The sequence below is a fragment of the Salvia hispanica genome, chromosome 2, assembly GCF_023119035.1.
Source record: "Salvia hispanica cultivar TCC Black 2014 chromosome 2, UniMelb_Shisp_WGS_1.0, whole genome shotgun sequence".
NCBI lineage: Eukaryota > Viridiplantae > Streptophyta > Magnoliopsida > Lamiales > Lamiaceae > Salvia > Salvia hispanica.
Genome location: NC_062966.1, coordinates 28,895,156 through 28,915,698, shown reverse-complemented (window position 1 = coordinate 28,915,698; position 20,543 = coordinate 28,895,156). Strand labels below are relative to the sequence as shown.

The window sequence follows — 20,543 nt, the reverse complement described above, 5'->3', positions numbered from 1 at the left end:
ATTGTTAAGCTTTATCTTGCACTTATTCTCTTCAAAATTTTTTAATAATACTAATGCTAATCTGCTAGGAATGTAATCAATCTTGAAATGTAGGACACTCTCGAAACCCAACTCCTTCACAGAATTAATCTGTTCTCATTTAGTCTGCTTATTGCATCAACAAAATACATCGGCTTTCTTTTCACTAGAAGCCTTTGAGATAGATTTTCAGCAATAACAATCTATTTTCCATCTTCTACACTTTTCTTTTGCTTTTTCTTAACAATAATTAACTCTTTCTGAGATACTGAGGTACTCCTTTTTCGCTTGGATGTTCTTCTGTTTTCTGGTTTAAAATCAAACATAATAAATCTATATCAATTATACAAAGTATTATGACAATAACAAGTGTACTCTGTTGACATCAAGTGTGTGTATATTACTAAAATTATTTCATTAGATATACCAATCAAAAATAACAGAATTTCAGGCATTAAGTATGCTATATCATTAAAAGGTATTTTCCAAATATAGTTTGAACAATTATATTATTACTATTATGTCAACAGTTAAAGTTGACATAACCTGTTGATTATCTTATAAAGTTTATGGCAAGTATACTCTGTTTATATAAATATGACTATGTCAACTATTATTTAAACAAGCTTAGAATATGTCAATAGCTATTGACATACTACTACAACCATACATATGTTTTCTACAGCCATCCTAACAGCCATTGAAACAAGCATACCCTATGTCAATAGTTGTTGACATACTACTACAGCCATACATTTGTATGTTTTCTACAGTCACTCTAACAAGCATACAATATGTCAATATTATTATGTCAATACCTATTCAAACAAGCATACACTATTTTCATTACTGTAAACAGTATATTATTATAGCTATGTCAATAGCTAGTATATAAAATGTCAATAATCTTAAAAATTTATACAAATCCTTAACTGGAAGGTGAAGATTCTTCTCTTCCTTTTTTTACAGCAGCATTTTTCGTTGCCATCTTTTCCGATTCTACAATCGCAAATCAATAAAAAAATTCAGCAAGTATCGAATTCATAAAAAACGAAATCGAGATGTTTATTAAAACACCAAAATCAAAGCAATATACTTAAAATATGAATCAATTTCTTAACCTGAAGAAGTAGCTTCATGCGTCGCCGATTTTGACTGTTGTTCCTCAGCTTCAATCGATTTTTCAACCGATTCTTTCCGATTTTCCTCTTCGTTCGTCATTTAGATCAGCGAGATTTTCAATGTTTTTGGTTTGAATTTTGAAAATCACCGAGTTGTTGCAGATTTTGAAGGATTCGAAGTGTATGAAGCTCAGCGAGAGAGATTTTTGACGAGAGATTTTAGAGTTTGAAATCAGTTTGGATGTTTCACGCTTTTTCTATTTATGAAATTACAATTTTACCCCCTTGTTGACATAATGTTGTATTTGTTGACATTTTGTTTAGCTTGTGGATTAGTGGCCCATATTGCATCTCATTTCTCAATTTAGCTAAATAATCTCAACCTAACAAGACCCTATATATATATATATATATATAGGGGCATGTTAGGGTGCCACCACCCCTTAAAATAACACCATACCACCATTTCTAGCCAATCATTTGTACACGTGGACGAACAATAAGCTGCCACGTGGCAAAAAAAAAAAAACCCAAAAAAGATGGGCAGCAATTTTGTAGCCTCTAAACAACAATTTTTCTTGAACAACAATATCCAACACGTTAGACAAAGCAATCTATAGATTGCTGTCTAACGTGTTGGATATTGTTGTGTAGCGTTTATAATATTGCTTTTGTATAAGCATTGTCACGTTGTCATTTTAAGAGGGGTCAACCCCTCTTAAAATGACAACGTGACAATGCTTATACAACAATATTATAAACGCTACACAAAGCAATATTACAAACACTACACAGCAATCTATAGATTCTTTAATACGATGGTCGGATATTGTTGTTCAAGAAAAATTGTTGTACAAAGACCAACATATTGTTGCCCGTCTTTTTCCAGATTTTTTTTTTCTACGTGGCCAGCTTTTTATTCGTCCACGTGTACAAATGATTGGCTAGAAATGGTGGTATGGTGTTATTTTAAGGGCTAGTGGCACCCTAACATGCCCTTATATATGTATATATATATATTTCCTTAAGTTTAGTTTTCTAATTAATAATTTAAAAGGATCAATAATTATATATAACGAAACGGAATCAGAAGTGCAGTTATATTATCGACGTAATCAGGTGTGTGTAAATCACACTTTTAATTTTACATATTTTATGTGATTGATTGTGATGCGTTAAATTAGAGTGAATATTTGAATTATATGATGTGAACCTGAAATGGTTATGTGTTATTTGATATTGATGGTGTAATATGATGTGGGTATGTGATTTGTGCAATGGATATGTTTATCTATAGTATTGGAGATAATTGATGGAATATATGAATATGTAATTGGTGCAATGGACATGTTTGATGTATGATATTGGAATTATTCGAGTCATGGGATTAAAGAGGATATGTGACGGTCTTGCTCTGGATCTAATATACAATGACAATGGACTTACGGGTCATATACAATGGCAATAGACTTATGGGTCAAAGCAAAAGAGCAAAGAGGGACCTTCGTGGAAAGATCAATACAAAGAGCAAAGAGGAGCATTCGTGGAAAGGTCAATACAAAGAGGGGCATTCGTGGAAATGTCAAATAAATATAAGGGACATACGGGTCGTATACAATGGAAATCCTGGGAAGATACCAAGCTTGATTAGTCACATAATATTAAAAAGGATCTTGAAGGCATATGCATAAGAATATGAAATTTTTATGAGATTTATTGTTTCTAGTTATATATATAATAGTTAAAGAATATGCTTGATATTTCTGTGAAGTGAAATTAAAGGTGAAATTTATATACACTGAGTTGTGTCTTATATGAACCACTAATATTTTTCATGCAAATATATCATTGATGTTTCGGTTGATATGAGTTTTAGAAACTCCACGTGTTTTCAGGGTTGGCGGCTGACGCATTATAGCAACCTTCTCCTCCTCGTCATTTTGCATGTATAACATATATAGATATCATCCTACAACAAGTTTTCCATAATATTTAATTAGTTTACTATTGTTTTAAAAATAATACTCTCTCCGTCCCTCTGTAGCTGAGTCGTATTTCTTTTTGGGTTATCCCCCTGTAGCTGAGTCATTTCTTTTTTTGGCAATAAGTCCTTTACTCTCTCTTCATCTCTCTACCTTTTTCCTTTCTACTTTATTCACCTTATACTTATCTCTTAACTCATTTATAACAATTTTTCTTAAATCTCGTACCGAAAAGAAATGTCTCTACTACAAAGAGACGGAGGGAGTAGTACTATACAACTCTTTCCACTAGCAATACCTTTTTAAATCGTTATCATTAATTAAACTACTTTAAAATTTTAAACCATTTCGATACTTATTACGCTAATAACTCCGTCACGTAAAAATGTGGATAATGGGATGACACGAGAACTATAATAAAATTGGTAAAGTAAGAGAGACAAGAAGAATGGTATGGTAAAGTAAGAAAGAGGAGGAGAATTGTAGTTAAAATAGTGTTAGTGGATAATGGGACACATATTATAATTAAATTGATTTAACTACCCAAAAATGGAATGCAAATATTTTTGTGGGACCGACGAAAATGGAAAGTGCACATATTTTTATGGGACGGAAAGAGTATATTTTTATTAAAATATGTACTATCACCCATTATTAGGCATATTTTTAAGAGTATTACAAACTATAATATGGATAAAAATATTGTAGTACATGCAAGTAACTATATTATCCAGTAACAGAACTAGGGTTGACACATCTCACTAAAAATATTCAACTTTTTATATCATTATGAATATAATTCACAATTTTAAATTTTTATTAACACTATATTGATTAGTTATTAATTCAATATAAAATAATAATAAAAATAATTGTAATTATAATTATTATTATATGATTCATAATTTAAGTAATCATACTATAATTATTTAGTAATTTATAATTGTAATACTATAATTATAATATTTAAATATAATTATGATTATAATTATAATTAGTATATTTGAATGATATGAAAAACTAAATTAATTATTAATTTATAATATTAAAATAATAATATTACTATTGATTATTAATAATAGTATAAAGAGTGAGGAGAATGAGAAAAGATATTATAATATCACTATTGGTACTAATTTTGTGTATGCCCAAATTATCCTCTAAGACAAAAATGAGAAAATGTATTTGTTTAGGGGACATTTTGGGGTGAAAATTGCACCAGGTACCAAAAATGTGATTTATGAGTACCAATGAGCCAATCTTTGGGGGTACAGTTGTACCCCCTTGTTCTACATTGGCTCCGCAATTGCATATAGTACTATGATTAACGGGTTATGCAAAGCCGGTGGTACTCTTGAAGCGCTTGAATTGCTTCATCGATTGGAAAAGGATAGGTGCAAACTTAATGTTTATGCGTACACCATAGTTATTAATGCTCTGTGCAAAGGCAGTAAGGTGGACGAAGCTCTTCGACTTTTCTCCTCCTTGGGTGATAAGGGGATTTCACCGGATGTTGTGACATATAATACTGTAATTGAGGGGTTATGCAATCATAGAAGAGGTAATGAGGCTGAAGACATCTTGAGGAAGATGATATCGAATAAGGTCTTCCCCGATGTGGTCACTTGTAATATTTTTATAAATGCTCTATGCCGAGAGGGAAGGATGGAAGAGGCTGAGCATATGTTGGTAACTAGTATGAAGCAAATTGATGTCCAACCTAACATTTCAACATACACTGCATTGATGAATGGATATTGTTTGCTAAGAGAAATGGCAAAAGCTAGAAACATTTTCCAACTAGCAGTAAAATCGGGCATCAAGCATAATGTTAGAAGCTACACTAGTTTGATGAACGGATACTGCAAACTGGGACAAGTTAATGAAGTTTATCGCCTATTTCCCTTGATTCGCAGGAAAGGGTTAGAGTGCAATGTAATTTCTTATAACATAATGCTAGAGGCCTTAATTTGTGAAGGCCGATGTGAAGAGGGCTTCAAGTTGCTGAAAGAGATGGAAGCTCTACAAGTGTATCCAACTATATTGACCTACGCTATCTTGTTACGTGCAGTGCTCATCGTATTGATGAAGCATTTTCCATGTTGCACACCATGGAAAACAAAGGCGTCATCCCAGACATAGTAACTTATAATATCCTCATTGATGGATTGTGTAAAGATGGTAAACTCGGACGGGCAAAGGATGTGTTTGACGAGCTTCCTTCCAAAAATTTGCAGCCTGAAGTTGTAACATGTACAATTCTTGTTGGTGCAATTTGTGAAGAAGGGCGGATAGAAGAGGCTAAGGATTTGATGATGCAAATGGTGAACAATGGTTGTTTGCCCAATAGTGTGACGTACAATGTTTTCGTTCAAGGTCTTATCAAATGGAACAAGATGGACGATGTGATTCTTGTATTGAAAGAGATGATTGCAAGAGGGGGATGCACACTTGGCACCACCACTATTTCGATGTTGAGTGAACCTCTGCGAATGGAAGGTAATGAAAGTGTTCTATTTGATATGGTTATGAAACTTTTGCCAAAGAAGGTGTAGGCTAATCTAGTATAAAAATAGACAATTTTATTTCAGTGGTTACCAATTTTATTGCTTTTAATTATTAGTTAATCAGTAACTGATGTTAGGCCCTATATAAACACTTGAGGTATGGAAGGAAAGGGCAGATTATCAATATATATGAATTTTGGCTTTTACGGGAGCAAATCCATGGCCTTCTTTGAAGGAGTATTGTTCATTCAGTCCAAGTGGGCTAACTATCCTACTCATCGCCTTTTCATCTTTAACAGAATGCCTCAGACAGAGGTACTAAATTGATGTGTACAGTGGTTTTCTGTAGCTCTGGATCTGCTGCGTCTGCTCCCATTATATGAACTTGGGATTGATTTAACGCGACAGCCTCAGCGATTTGCTCACTAAGCTCGGACACTATTGGGATCTCAAAGATGGTAATCGAGAGAGGCGAGGTTAGGGTAACTCATATTGAGAAAGCGTTTGGGAGTAGAAGATCGGTTTTGTATATTTCTGTGTTGTATTACAATAGACTTCATCACCTTATTATATAGGTGTGAGAATTTTCTATCCATGGTAAATACAATCAATCTATTCTAGGAAAATATGTAATGGTATCAATCCTAGTCAATCAAATATTCTTCACCATTAATTCTGTAATCTTCTCTCCTTTTATTATGTCTTGACACTCCCCCTCAAGTTGAGCAATGGTATCTCCGATGCTTAACTTGCCCAATATTTCGTTGAAGACCTTTGGATGGACAGCTTTGGTGAGTATGTCCGCAAGCTGTTCCTCTGAGCGAACAAAGGGAAATTCAATGATGCCTCCTTCCAATTTTTCTTTGATAAAGTGGCGATCAACTTCCACATGCTTCGTTCTGTCATGTTGTACTGGATTTTCTGAGATACTAATGGCCGCCTTATTATCGCAGAATAATTGACTTTTCCGTGTAGGTGGAAAACCAATTTCTGTCAATAATCTCCTCAACCACAGAATCTCCATGAGTCCACTCTTCATTCCTCGGAACTCAGCTTCAGCACTTGACAGAGCTACAACTTTTTGTTTTTTGCTTCTCCAAGTGACTAGATTCCCCCCGATGAAGGTGAAATAACCTCCTGTAGATTTTCTGTCCACCGGATTGCTTGCCCAATCAGCATCGGTGTATCCATCAATGTCCAAGTCTTCTCTCTTTGCTAGGAATACTCCATAACCTACGGTACCTTTTAAGTACCGTACTATCCTCAATGCGGCCTCCATATGATTGGCTTGTGGTTGGTGCATGAACTGACTCACTATACCCACAGCGTATGTGATGTCCGGTCTAGTATGTGAGAGATAGATCAGCTTTCCGACCAGTCGTTGATACCTTTCCTTGTCTGCCAGCTCTGCTCCTTCCTCTATTTTCAAGCCATGGTTGGGAACCATTGGAGTGCCAGCGGGCTTGCACTCGCGGAGACCTGTTTCTGCCAATAGGTCTAGGACGTACTTCTTTTGCCTTAGGAATATTCCGTGTCTGGATCGTAACACTTCAATCCCCAAGAAGTATTTGAGTGCTCCTAGGTCTTTTATCTCGAATTCTCTGAACAGATTTTCCTTCAACCTCTGGATTTCTTCTACATCGTCTCCAGTAATAATCATGTCATCAACATAAATAATCAGACATGTTACCTTGTTATCTCTCATTTTTGTGAAGAGCGTGTGGTCTGAGTGACTTTGCTGGAATCCATGTTTGAACATTACTTGGCAGAATCTCCCGAACCAGATCCGTGGAGACTGTTTCAACCCATACAAGGTTTTTCGTAGTCGGCAGACTTCTCCTCGTCCAAATTCTTCAGAAAATCCTGGTGGGACTTCCATGTAAACTTCCTTGTTCTTTTCTAGCTCTCCATGGAGGAAGGCGTTAGTCACGTCGAACTGGTGTAGTGACCAGTCTTTGCACACTGCTACAGATAATAGTGCTCGCACAGTATCCATCTTTGCGACTGGGGAGAATGTCTCCTCATAATCTACTCCATACACTTGGGTGTACCCTTTTGCCACAAGTCTCGCCTTATATCTCTCGATTGAACCATGTGCTCTTCTTTTTATGGTGAATATCCACCGACATCCAACTGGCTTCTTTCCCTCTGGCAATGTGCATTTCTCCCATGTGCCATTCTTTACTAGGGCATCTATCTCCCTCTTCATGGCTTCTCTCCAATGCTTATGTTTGTTTGCCTCAACAAATGACTGTGGAATGTCTTCTTCCTCATATAAGGCAGCTTCGAAGGCCCGAGCCATTTCTGATAGGTGACTTTGAGCAATATTGGATACTGTGTATTTTGCATTCTCCCCTTCCAGTCCGGTGAGTACCGTCGAGGAGGGATTCCTCTTGTAATTCTCCGAGGTAGTTCATATGGATCTCCTGTATCTCCATTTCTTCCACTAGCTCCACATTCCTCAGTACTGCCCCTATCAAGATTAGTGTGTTCCGAAGGTATATTATTCAAATCTGAACTGTTTACCTCAGGAATCGAAGGCGGGGTTGACGGCTGGACAATGTCACTTTGTTCTTCGTTCTGTATTATAGGACTTGACGGCCCGGCGGTGCTGCTCACTTCCTCAGGTGGACCAACGTCTGTGACAGGGCTTGGCTGTGACTCTCCCCCTGTCTGGTGTTCCCCTGGATGTGGCTCTCCCCCTAAGTGGTGGTTTTCAATATCTGGTAGCCAATCTAGGAGGTCATTGTTTGGACTATTGTCCGAAGGTTGTGTCTCCCCCTGACTACTGGATTGGCTGTAGAAGTATTCCCCCTCTACAAAGTCACAGTTCATGGTGGTGTGCATCCGACGAGTGTGTGGGTCATAACATCGGTAGCCTTTTTGGTTTTTTCCATAGCCAAGGAAAACACATTTGAGGGCGCAGGGATCAAATTTTGAACGTTCGTGCTTAGGGGTATGGACAAAGACGGAGCAACCAAAAACTCTGGGATAAGGAGGATGGGATTTCAAAGTGTTGTGAAAAAATGTCTAAGGGTGTTTTGAAGTGAAGAATCCCGGTAGGTAGACGATTTATGAGGTAGACAGCGGTAGCGATAGCTTCGGGCCAAAAGGATTTTGGAATTTTGGATTCAATTAAGAGGGCTCGGGTAATTTCCAGGATGTAACGATTTTTTCTTTCAGCCACTCCATTCTGTTCTGGGTGTACGCACACGAGGTTTGGCGGACCAATCCCTTTAGTTTAAAAAATTCCTGCATTTTATTGTTGACAAATTCCCCCCATTGTCTGATCTAAGGATCTGGATAGTGTGGTTATACTGAGTTTGAATAAGATTATAGAACTCTACAAACTTATCAAACACCTCATGTTTATTTTTCAAAAAATAGATCCAGGTCATACGGGAGTAATCATCAATAAACAGCACACAATAACGAAAGATGTGCCCCCCAGTGACGGGAGCAGGACCCCAAACATCAGAATGTACTAAAGCAAAAGGAGATTGTACTCTCGTATTGTTCAACTTAAAGGAATGTCTATGGTTTTTAGCTAGTACACAAGTATCACAATGAAAGGAGTTCAAAGAAGTAGCTAATTTAGGAAAAATAAGTCGTAAATATCCTAAAGACGGGTGTCCTAACCGACGATGCCAAAGCCAAGCCTGTCTTTCTGTCGGTCCGGGAGTCAGTATCATTGCAGTACTCTGTTGGGCTATCTCGTCCACATAGTACAGTCCGCCTCGCTCAGTGCCACGCCCAACTATCGTCCCCGTCTTGATATCCTGCAACATGCAAAATTGAGGTTGCATTAGTAATTTACAGTTCAGTTCTTTTGTCACATGCCTAATAGACAACAATTTATGTGATAACGACGGGACATAGAGGCAATTAGAGAGGCATAGAGTGGGCGAAATATTAATTGTGCCAGCCCCCATAACTCGTGCTAGGTCCCCACTGGCGGTTTGGACAAAGGTTTTTTTTGCCGTGGAGATAGATATAAAATCTGAGGCCTCAAAGGAGATTGTATCCGTCACCCCACAGTCAAAGATCCAGTGAGGATCCTTCAGGCCCGACACGGATGTAGAGGAACAGGCTAAGGCATCAAATGAGTTCCAACAAGGTATGGAGGGCTGATATTCAACTGGGACTGATTGTTGGGGTGTAATGTGCAAGGTTTTTGCAATTTGGGGTTCAATCTGAGATTTAGAGTTTTTGTGGGGGTCAATATGAGAGAATTTGGTGCGGTGGGGGTTAGTATGGGGTTTCTGGGAGTTTAGGGGTGGTTTCTGAGAGGATATTTTAGGGTGGGGTATCAAGTGGTATTTCGGGTTTCTGGGGGCCGGGATTGCAATTTCCGAAAGTTGGGGGTGTTTAATTTTTGTAAACCTAGCCGCCTCCCCCAATTTCTCGATAGAAGCCCTAGCCGCCTCCCCCAATTTCTCCCCCAATTAGCCGGCGATTTCGCCGCTACTGTCGCCGATGATTTCGCCGGTGATTTCGCCGCCAATGGGCGATGAATTACCTTCTGACCATGTCCGTGCTATGGAGACGGATCCAATTTTGGGCTTCTCCTCCGTGGTCCTGACTTCTCCGCCGCTATTGCTGCCGCTGCCGCCGCTGCCGCCCGGCCGGATTCTCGGTGTAGGTGGGGTGGTCGAGAGCGACGGCTGCTGATGCTCTTCCGCCTCCGTTGCCTCCGCCGTTTCGGCTTGCATATCGGGCCTGCCTCGCCTTCTTCATCTCTTCCCACCACTCCGGGAATCCGTGGATGTGGAAACATGTATCCCTGGTGTGTTTCTTTCCACCACAGTGGTTGCATACCAATTTGCTCCTATCCTCTTCCTTCCGGTAGTTAGCGTTTCTCGGTGGTTGGTGGTGTTGCGATGTGGGCGCCCGATTTCTGTCGAATACGGCGAGGCCCGCTCCGATTTCGAACTTCTTTGATTCTGGGTTGAGTAGTTTCTCGTTGACGGACTCCCGTCTGACTAATCCGTAAGCCTTCCTTGCTGTTGGAATCGGCTCCATATTGAGGATCTCCCTCTTGACTTTGCCGTATCTGTGGTCGTCTAATGCCCACAAGAACTGGTACAATCGGTGTCGCTGAGTGTTCTGGTTGTACTTTTCAATACTGGACGGAGTGTCCATCGGGTTTGGATCTCTGGTATCGATTGAAATCCAGAGATCTTGGAGTTTCTGCCATAAACCCTCCAGTGATAAGTTTCCTTGTTTGATGCTATATGCTTGTCGGTGCAGGTCTGAAATCTGGAATTGGTCGGCGCCGCTTCCATACGTCGTGGCTAGACTATCCCACAAGTCGTATGTCATTTCGTATTGGGAAACCTCATTGACTAGGCTGGCATCAATATTGTTTATAATCCAGTTGAAACAACAATCATCCCGCTGTTGCCATCGATTGTAGTTTGGATCTGTCGGTGGGAGAGGATCTGTAACTCCAGTTATGTGAGATGCCAGACCTTTCCCCCGGATCCCCCTCCTCGTCAGTTTCGCCCATAGGGGGTAGTTATCCCCGTTGAGCTTTTCTGCTAGGCGCACCTCGCCTAGTGATTCAATAGATGAAGGCGGTTGGTTTGGATTTTTCTGAGACATACTTAGTCTCATGAACTCAGCGAATTGTTCGGCTGAAAGGGTTATTGGCTAGTTGTTTTTCGGAGGTGTTTCAGGTTCGGAATCTGACATTTTGTTGGCTGTGTTTTGCAGGTTTGAAAAAGGCCGGGAAGGGTACTCGAGACTATGATGATAATTTTCTGAGTCTCAAGCCCGAATTAACATGCTCTGATACCATCTCAAAGATGGTAATTGAGAAAGCGTTTGGGAGTAGAAGATCGGTTTTGTATATTTCTGTGTTGTATTACAATAGACTTCATCACCTTATTATATAGGTGTGAGAATTTTCTATCTATGGTAAATACAATCAATCTATTCTAGGAAAATATGTAATGGTATCAATCCTAGTCAATCAAATATTCTTCACCATTAATTCTGTAATCTTCTCTCCTTTTATTATGTCTTGACAAAAAATGCATACAGAGAGAGGCTGAATTGGAGCCTGACTTGATTAGGCCAAAACACAGGCACACATTTCTCCGAGTGGTGTGAATGTCAGCAGCTCAGTGCACGTGACAGATGCACATCCTACAAGATCGATAACAAGTATAACTCTCTTTTTCGCTTGTTTTGTCGAGAAAGAGAAGATTTGATCAAGAAAAACAGGTACCTTTCTTGGAGGAGGAGGTGGGGGTGCCATACTTGATAATGGTGGCAGAGACTTCACGTTGCTCATTGCAGGGGAGCTCGTTGGAGAAACAGTAGGCGAATGGGATGGCCCGAAGACGAAGGCACTAAGATCAAGAGCCCATTTAGATGATGGGAAATCAAGACCTACTAAAATGTGTTAGAAAAAAGCTTAAAAACAACATACTATATCAACTTTATCATCTTATTGACAAATCATGATCCATTCTACTTAAACTAATGCAACATATTGATCAAACAGTTAAACAAGTTTAAGGAAAAAAGAAGACTCTTGCTGAACTTACAAAGCACACTATAACTAACTACTCCCATGAGTACTTCATCTTCTCGATTTCGTCCCATCCCAGCAGCTCACCGGGGCCTTTTGACTCTGCTATCGCCATTTGTTCTGTTTCATTTGAAAACAGACAATACCATTTTGGTCCGTCCACAAAAATTAGTCTATCTATTATGACACATGTTATGACAAATAGGGCAATTGTGAATCGAGAAACAAAAGAATGTAAAGACACAGAATTTACGTGGTTCACCAACGTTGTGTTGGCTACGTCCACGGGAAAAAACGGAGAACATATTGTATTATGACTGCGGTTTTCAGATACAGATTATGTGCTCTACTCCCATATATATAGGCACACATTAGACAGACTTGGCCAAGGAAACATAATCCTATCCCAATTAGGAAACCTAATCCTATACAAATTCAAGGCATACTAACAAATCTCCACCTTGACTTGAATTCTCTCTTGCAGACGCATCATCATAACACCAGACAAACAAACTTCTCCATGGGCAACTAACATCTCATGACATTAAGCAAGTCCAAACAATGTTGGAATTTGCTCTGCAAGATTATCAGCAATACCTACTTTCTTCACCTCAATTCTCTTCTCATCTCTTAGAAAATGATAGCTCACATCAATATGCTTAGTCCTCTCATGATGGACTTGATCCTTGGCTAAACAAATAGTGCTCTTACTGTCACAGAACACAACAGCTTGATTTGATGTAAACCAAGATCACCAACTAGCCCTTGCAACCATATTCCCTCTTTAGCAGCTTCTGTCAACGCCATATACTCTGCTTCAGTGGTAGACAAAGTTGTTTTCCAACTAACAACAGAACCACTAAGAGTGAAAACATAACCGGTCATAGATCTTCTACTATCGACATCTCTAGCGTAGTCAGAATCAGAATAACCAGTCACTAAACAGTGAGTATCACCTCCATAAATGAGACCAACATCAGACGTACTTGTAACAGCCCGGATTTCTAGGGTATAATAAATACGGCGACTGTTAACTAGGCAAACTTAAGGCAACAAGAAATGTAGACTAGGGTTTCATTTAAAGAGATTTGACAAAGTGTTTAATGAAGATCAACGCAACAAGTCAACGGCTTTAAATACGAAGATCAAGATTTAATAGATAGCATAGGTTAAGCTCAAAAATCAAAGGTTTATTGTAGCTCCAACAAAACGCAATAATTTCCCAATATTCCAATAGGTTCAAACCAACCAAAGATAATAAGTTTCAAAACATTCAGCGGAAGCATTTCAAGAGAAAGCGAAGCCATGTATGAAGACACGACTACACTCAAAATCCCAACCATCCATATTATTCGATTCAACCATCTCAACACCACCGACCGCCCGTCGCCGCTCAACCTGCACATAGGGAAAACACATGCAGGGCTGAGTATTTTAAACATACTCAGTGGACTCATGCCAAAACATTTTAATAGTTATGCCACCCTTACCATAGTGAACTCGAGGTTTTGCATTTATTTAAAGATAAGTATCGAGTATCACAAAATATTTCATGGACTGGCCAGTCAAACAATACCTCCCATTTTCTCATCAATTATCATTTCATATGGTGCGACGAAGTGTGGCCACACTTTCGCCCACGAGACCGGCCGACTAGCAAGGACGGCTCCCGATCTCATAGCAGTGTACACTAGCCTGATAGGGTTTTCGGCCCTACTCAGACCCGAATTCGTTTATATAGCCCTTTAGCCTAATGGAGCGTACTCACAATCTAGGCATCAGGCACACACAATATCCAAAATAATTCATAGGCATGGCATAACAGTTTAATCCACCCTTATTTCTCCAACATCATAAATTTGCACATAGAAGAGTTTAAGAATAAAGCCCACCTCGATTTCCTTCGAGTTCAAAAACGCACTTCTTCTTGTTATCATACCGGGAACGCGAACTATCACCTTTTCAATAGAACAATCGGTAGGAAACAAGTAGGATCTTGATTTTTCAACAAAATCTTGAATTTCAGCTTCAATTCTTCTCCAAAAGATGAAGAATTAATGGAGAAAGTAGGAGAAAAATATGAGAGAGATTGGAGAAGTGGGAGACGGTTTATCCAAGAGTGGGAGACGGTTTTTCCAAGAGTGGGAGGCGTTATTTTGGTGTGCTAGGGTTAGGTCTCTCACTCTTATTTATAGAGTGCAAAATATAATATCTTTAATTAAATAAATTAAAGATTTGGAGAGATTTTAGGGAGAAGGGGCGTTAATTCTAGTGAGAAATAAGGGGGATTCGAAATTTAGGCTATATTAATTAGCCTATGATTTAATTTAGATATTTCACGGAGTAGAATAAAATATCACGGAGCAAGAAAATAATAAAAATCTCTCCAATTAAAAAGGAAAAGGCGTTGGATTTGATTCTTCATAAGGAATCAATTATTAAATATTATTTAAACAAGATATGGCAAGATATGCTAGGATATTTGAATTTATTTATGAAAGAGAATAAACAAGGGATCAAATAATATAATATTAAAATCCCTTCTCCCATAAAATAGGGATTTTCGAAAATCACCCTTGAGACAATATAGGGTTTCGAAAATTTCATCAATAAATAAGGAATATTCGGACTTTGGATTTAATTCGGATAATTATCCCAAGCAATAATTAAATCCAAGAAAAATAGGATTTCTTTCCAATAAATAGGAGGGGGTCGAAAATTCCACATGATTAAATAATGCTCCTATTTAATTCTCACTCATCCCTTAGGAAAATAATTCACCACAATTATTATTTCTCCCCACATTAAAATATCCACATATTCGGATTTCACCTCCACTTCACATTTTCCAACGACTTTGACCATTCCCCGGCCATGTCATATTTTCCACAATATTGACTATTCAATAGCCACGTCACATATTCAACAAGTTTGACTATTCAATTCAAACTCAACTCCATATCGCAATTAATTCACATAGAATATTGCAATTAATTCACTCATCATAGCATTAAAAGCATTTAATGCAAAAATTTTCACGTCCCAAAAATTAGGGTTCGAAAAAGCGGGGCGTTACAGTACCTCTCAAGTAACGAAAGATCCTCTTCACAGCCTGCCAGTGCTCCTTTCCAGGATTTCCCATGAACCTGCTAACAACGCTGACAACATGCATTATCTGGCCTAGTACAGACCATGACGTACATCAAACTCCCTACTGCATTAGAGTACGGGACTCGAGACATGTACTCCTCCTCAACTTCGGATTTCGGTGCAAGATCAGATGACAAATGAATGTTTGTGGCACTTGGAGTATCAATAGCCTTAGATGCAGACATGTCAAATCTTGACAAAATCTTCTCAATGTAGCTCTTCTGTGACAGAGAAAGCTTCTTCTTTTCTCTATCTCTAGAAATCTCCATGCCCAGAATTTTCTTCGCAACACCCAAATCTTTTATATCAAACTCAGCACTAAGTTGAGCTTTCAACTTCTGTACTTCAGACTTCGACTTCGCAGCTATGAGCATATCATCCACATATAGAACAAGATAGACCATAGAACCATCATCAGCTTTGTTGTGATAGACACAACATTCATACGGACTCCTGCTGAATCCCAGCTTGACCATGTAACTGTCAAATCTCTTATACCACTGCCTCGGAGACTGCTTTAGTCCAATACAAGGACTTCTTCAACTTGCACACATAATCCTCCTTGCCCAGAACCACAAATCCATCTGGCTGAATCATGTAGATATCCTCCTCAACCAATCCGTGTAGGAAAGTCGTCTTCACATCTAGTTGCTCAAGCTCCAAATCATAATGTGCAACTATCGCAAGAAACACTCTGATGGAAGTGTGTCTGACCACTGGTGAGAAAATCTCATTATAGTCAACCCCCTCCTTCTGCGTGAACCCTCTTGCAACTAAACGAGCCTTGTATCTAATACCCTCATCTGGTGTAGTGTCATCCTTCTTCTTGAAAATCCATTTGCAAATGACAATCTTTCTCCCCTTAGGCCGTGGAACCAATTCCTAAGTCAGGTTCTTGAAAATTGATTTTATCTCTTCTTCCATTGCAGCGAGCCACTTGGCACGCTCAGTGTCCGAAACAGCTTCCTTGTAGGTAGGTGGTTCATCTGCTGAAGGCTCATTTTCGACCTTATTGGCAACTTGCAATGCATATGCCATCATATCCTCAAAACCATACATCAACGGAGGCTTCACATTTGTCCTCCTAGCTCTGTCAATAGCAATGCTTCTCTGACGAGCTTGTGGATGAATATCCGAACAAGAAGTATCAGCGGCTTCAGCAGTAGTGTGTTGATCTTCTCCACCTTGGAGTTGTGATTCACTCACATCGTGAGTGACTTGCAGGTCCATCTGTTCAGCAACACTATCCAGATCCTTTGTAGCAATAGACTTCACCGTAGAGTTAAGCATAGAATTTTCATCAAACACCACATTCCGAATGAGAATAATTCTACCCTCTGAAGATGACCAAATTTTGTACCCCTTAACTCCATCTCCATAACCAACAAATACTCCCTTCTTAGCTCTTGGTTCCAATTTACCTTCACTCACATGATAGTAAACAGTACTCCCAAAAACTCTCAACATAGAGTAATCTGCAGGTGAATCAGACCATACCTCGTACGGTGTCTTGCAGTCAATGTCAGTGTGAGGTCCACAGTTGATCAAATAACAAGCCGTGTTTACTGCCTCCGCCCAAACCTTCCTAGTCAAACCGGCTTGGAAGAGCATGCATCTTGCTCTCTCCAACAACGTCTGATTCATGCGTTCTGCCACACCATTCTGCTGTGGTGTATGTCTAATGGTGTGATGGCGAACGATCCCTTCACTCCTACAGAACTCATCGAACTCAGACGAACAAAATTCCAGACCGTTATCTGTTCTCAATCGCTTGATCTTCTTCCCAGTCTGGTTTTCAATTAGAGTCTTCCACTCTTTGAACTTCTTGAATGCCTCTCATTTATGTTTCATCATAAACACCCAAGTCATTCTCGAGTAGTCATCAATCATCGACACAAAATACTTGTGTCCTCCAATAGACTCAACACGTGAGGTACTCCAACAATCCATATGAATGTAGTCAAGTGACCCCTTCGTTCGATGAACACCCTTCTTTGGAAACTTGTTGTGATGAAGCTTCCCCAACACACAGTGTTCGCAGAAATCAAGTTTCTGCACCTTATGGCCCGAAAGAAAATCACAATTCGACATGATTCTCATACCACGTTCTCCCATATGACCGAGCCTCATATGCCACAGCTTGGTCATATCCTTGGTTGCAACCCTCGGATGATGCAATATCAGCAGAATTTGCTACGATGGAACCTCTCAGAACATACAAGGTACCCCGTTTCAAAGCTTTCAGAACCATCTTCGAACCTTTCAAAATACGCATTACTCCACCTTCACCTTTGAAACTGAACCCCTTAAGTACGCAGGGATATCAGATTCTTCGTTATCTGTGTAACATGCCTAACATCGTTCAAGGTGCAGAAGACCCCATCATGAGTCCTAATCCTATTTGAGCCGATGCCAACCACCTTGCAGACAATACTGTTGGTCATGGTAACATTGCCTCCATCTATCTACTCATAAGTGTGGAAATACTCCCTGTGAGGACAGAGATGATATGACGCTCCATAATCCAAAATCCACACATCATTACAGTGTGGTTGTTCATCCGCAACCAAGGCCAATTCTTCTTCCGAATTTGTGTCATCAGCTTCTGCCACAGTCGCAGAACCGTTAGCATCTTCCTTCTTGCCCAATTTCTTCTTTATCCTTGGACAATCAGCCTTCCAATGCCCTGGTTCTTTACAATATCTGCAGATATCATCTGGCTTAGGGCCTTTAGGACCTTTTGAACCTTTTGAGTTCTGCTTCTTCTGTCCGAATTTCTTTTCCTTTACCCGTAACAGATAATCCCGATGGCAGATCTTTTGTGGCTGAACTCGTTTCCTGTTGACGATCCTCTCTGATATGGAGAGCGGATCGAACATCCTCCAACGAAAGAGTTTCTTTGCTAGTCATAAAAGACTCAACAAAATTATCGTAAGATTCAGGCAGAGACACAAGCAAAATTAAAGCAGCATCCTCGTCTTCTACTTTAACTTTAACATTACGCAAATCTAGCAAAATTTTATTCAAATTTTGCAGATGATCCCGAAGGGGCGTACCTTCCTGCATGCGTAACCGAAACAAACGTTGCTTCAAGAGCAACTTGTTTGTTAGAGACTTCGTCATGCATAGACTCTCCAACTTTTCCCAAAGAGTAGCAGCCGTCTCCTGATCCGCAACTTCGATGATAACATCGTCAGACAGGCTCAATATGATGGTCGAGTGGGCCTTTTCGTCTAAGGTTGCCCACTCCTTATCATCCTCTGTAGCCTTCTTTGTTTTGAGCGGCTCCCACAAACCATGCTGCTTCAGCAGAGATCGCATCTTGATCTACCATAAACCAAAACTATTTCTCCCGGTGAATTTGTCAACCTTCACGTTCAGAGTAGACATCTCGATTTACCAGACAAAACCCTCGCAGCGGAATTCAAAACCCTAGTTCGAAAACCAAGGCTCTGATACCAGTTTGTTATGACAAATAGGGAAATTGTGAATCGAGGAACAAAAGAACGTAAATAGACACAGAATTTACGTGGTTCACCAATGTTGTGTTGGCTACGTCCACAGGCAAGAACGAAGAACAAATTGTATTATGACTGTGGTTTTCAGATACAGATTATGTGCTCTACTCCCATATATATAGGCACACATTAGACAGACTGGGCCTAGGAAACATAATCCTATCCCAATTAGAAAACCTAATCCTATACAAATTCAAGGCATACTAACAACACACTTTCCTTTTTAGTTTGTCAAGGCCTAAGATGTCACATTTCTATTTTTGGTAACTTTCTCTCTCCAAATAATACACTCAAAGTACTTTTTTTCTTTTTCCAATTAAATACTTCCACACACTCATTCTCTCTCCAATTAACCACATTAACCAGCAACTCCAAAAATCCCGTACCGACTAAGAAATGTGTCTATCTTAGCCGGGACGGAGCGAGTACATTACAAAGTGAACATTACCTTTGAAGATCTCACTGTAAATATGGGGAAATAGAGCAAGATGATTGATGACACCAGTAATTGCAGATCTAGTTGTATCATAGCTAGCAATCAACATAACAATTAATTCGTTACAAATCTTCTTCGCGCTCAAAAACTCCCCATCTTCATCCCTCAGCTCCACCATCTTCGAAAGAAAGTCTCGTTCCTCGTGCATCTCCTCCCTCCGCTGCTCAACTATCCTCATCAGCTCCCCCCTAATAAACTCTCCTGCCCGGATCGCGCGTCTGTAGGCCGTCCCAGGCAGATCCACGGGCACGGTCACCTCGGAAAATGGGTCGTAGATCTTCCTCACGTGCCCCGGATCCACCACGCTCATAAACAGCCTGCACGCCAGCTCGAACGTGTAAATCTTCGACAACGGGAGAACCTTCACGATGGTATTAGGCTTCCAGTGACGCGCCATGTGCTCACACGCCAACACGTCCATCACGGGCACAAATTTCTTGAGCGCCTCGGGAGACAGGACGTCGCGGTGGAGGGTGCGGTTGTAGGTGGAATTGCTATCGTCGATTTTTTGGGGAAACCACAAGACTTTCTGGAGTGATTGAGGCCACCAGGAGGCAAGGAGTTTGTTCTCATTCGTGAAGAGGAACTTGTTGCCTTTCGCGCCACAAAATGTTGTCATTTTCTCTCCGAGCAAAGAGTTTTGGAAGATCTCGGGGGAGTGTTTCGACTGAGACAAATTTCTCCGGGCTGTGGGCGAACTTGAGATTCTCCCCCAGGACCGGCCAGCCCCGGGAGCCGGGAGGGAGTTTTTTTCGATCATCAGAGCTTCTTCTCAAGATGATCGAGAAGAGACAGATAGGGAAGGGAAGAAGGAAATGAGGGACAAAATATGCCACAATGGCCTCCATGTTTGTTTTCATGAATCTACAGCTATCATGAAGGATATGTTGCAGAATATTGTTTGTTATACATATTTTGTAATACCCGCACCATTAGTTTGCTTTCGATATTTTAATATGGAACTAGATATGTAACGTTCTCTCTTTTCGTGAAGTTTTTTTTTGTGGAAACTCGAGCCTTGGATGAACTTAATCTTTTTAGTTACAAAGTAAAAGCTAAAGAAGTAAGTGGGCGAGATAAAAATAAAGTGTTTCGAATAGTATTTTCGTGTCCAATAAAATGAACAACTAATAAAGTAGATTACATGGATCAAAGTCCTCAATGAAAGAAAACAAGGAAAAGAAAATGTAAAACTTTGGGGTGCGCTTCGGGC

General features: G+C 39.8%; 1 pseudogene; it reads right to left on the bottom strand.

The window, feature by feature from the left end:
• Positions 1-11,701: 11,701 nt before the first annotated feature.
• LOC125206725 lies at positions 11,702-20,178 on the bottom strand (annotated as a pseudogene).
• Positions 20,179-20,543: the final 365 nt, after the last annotated feature.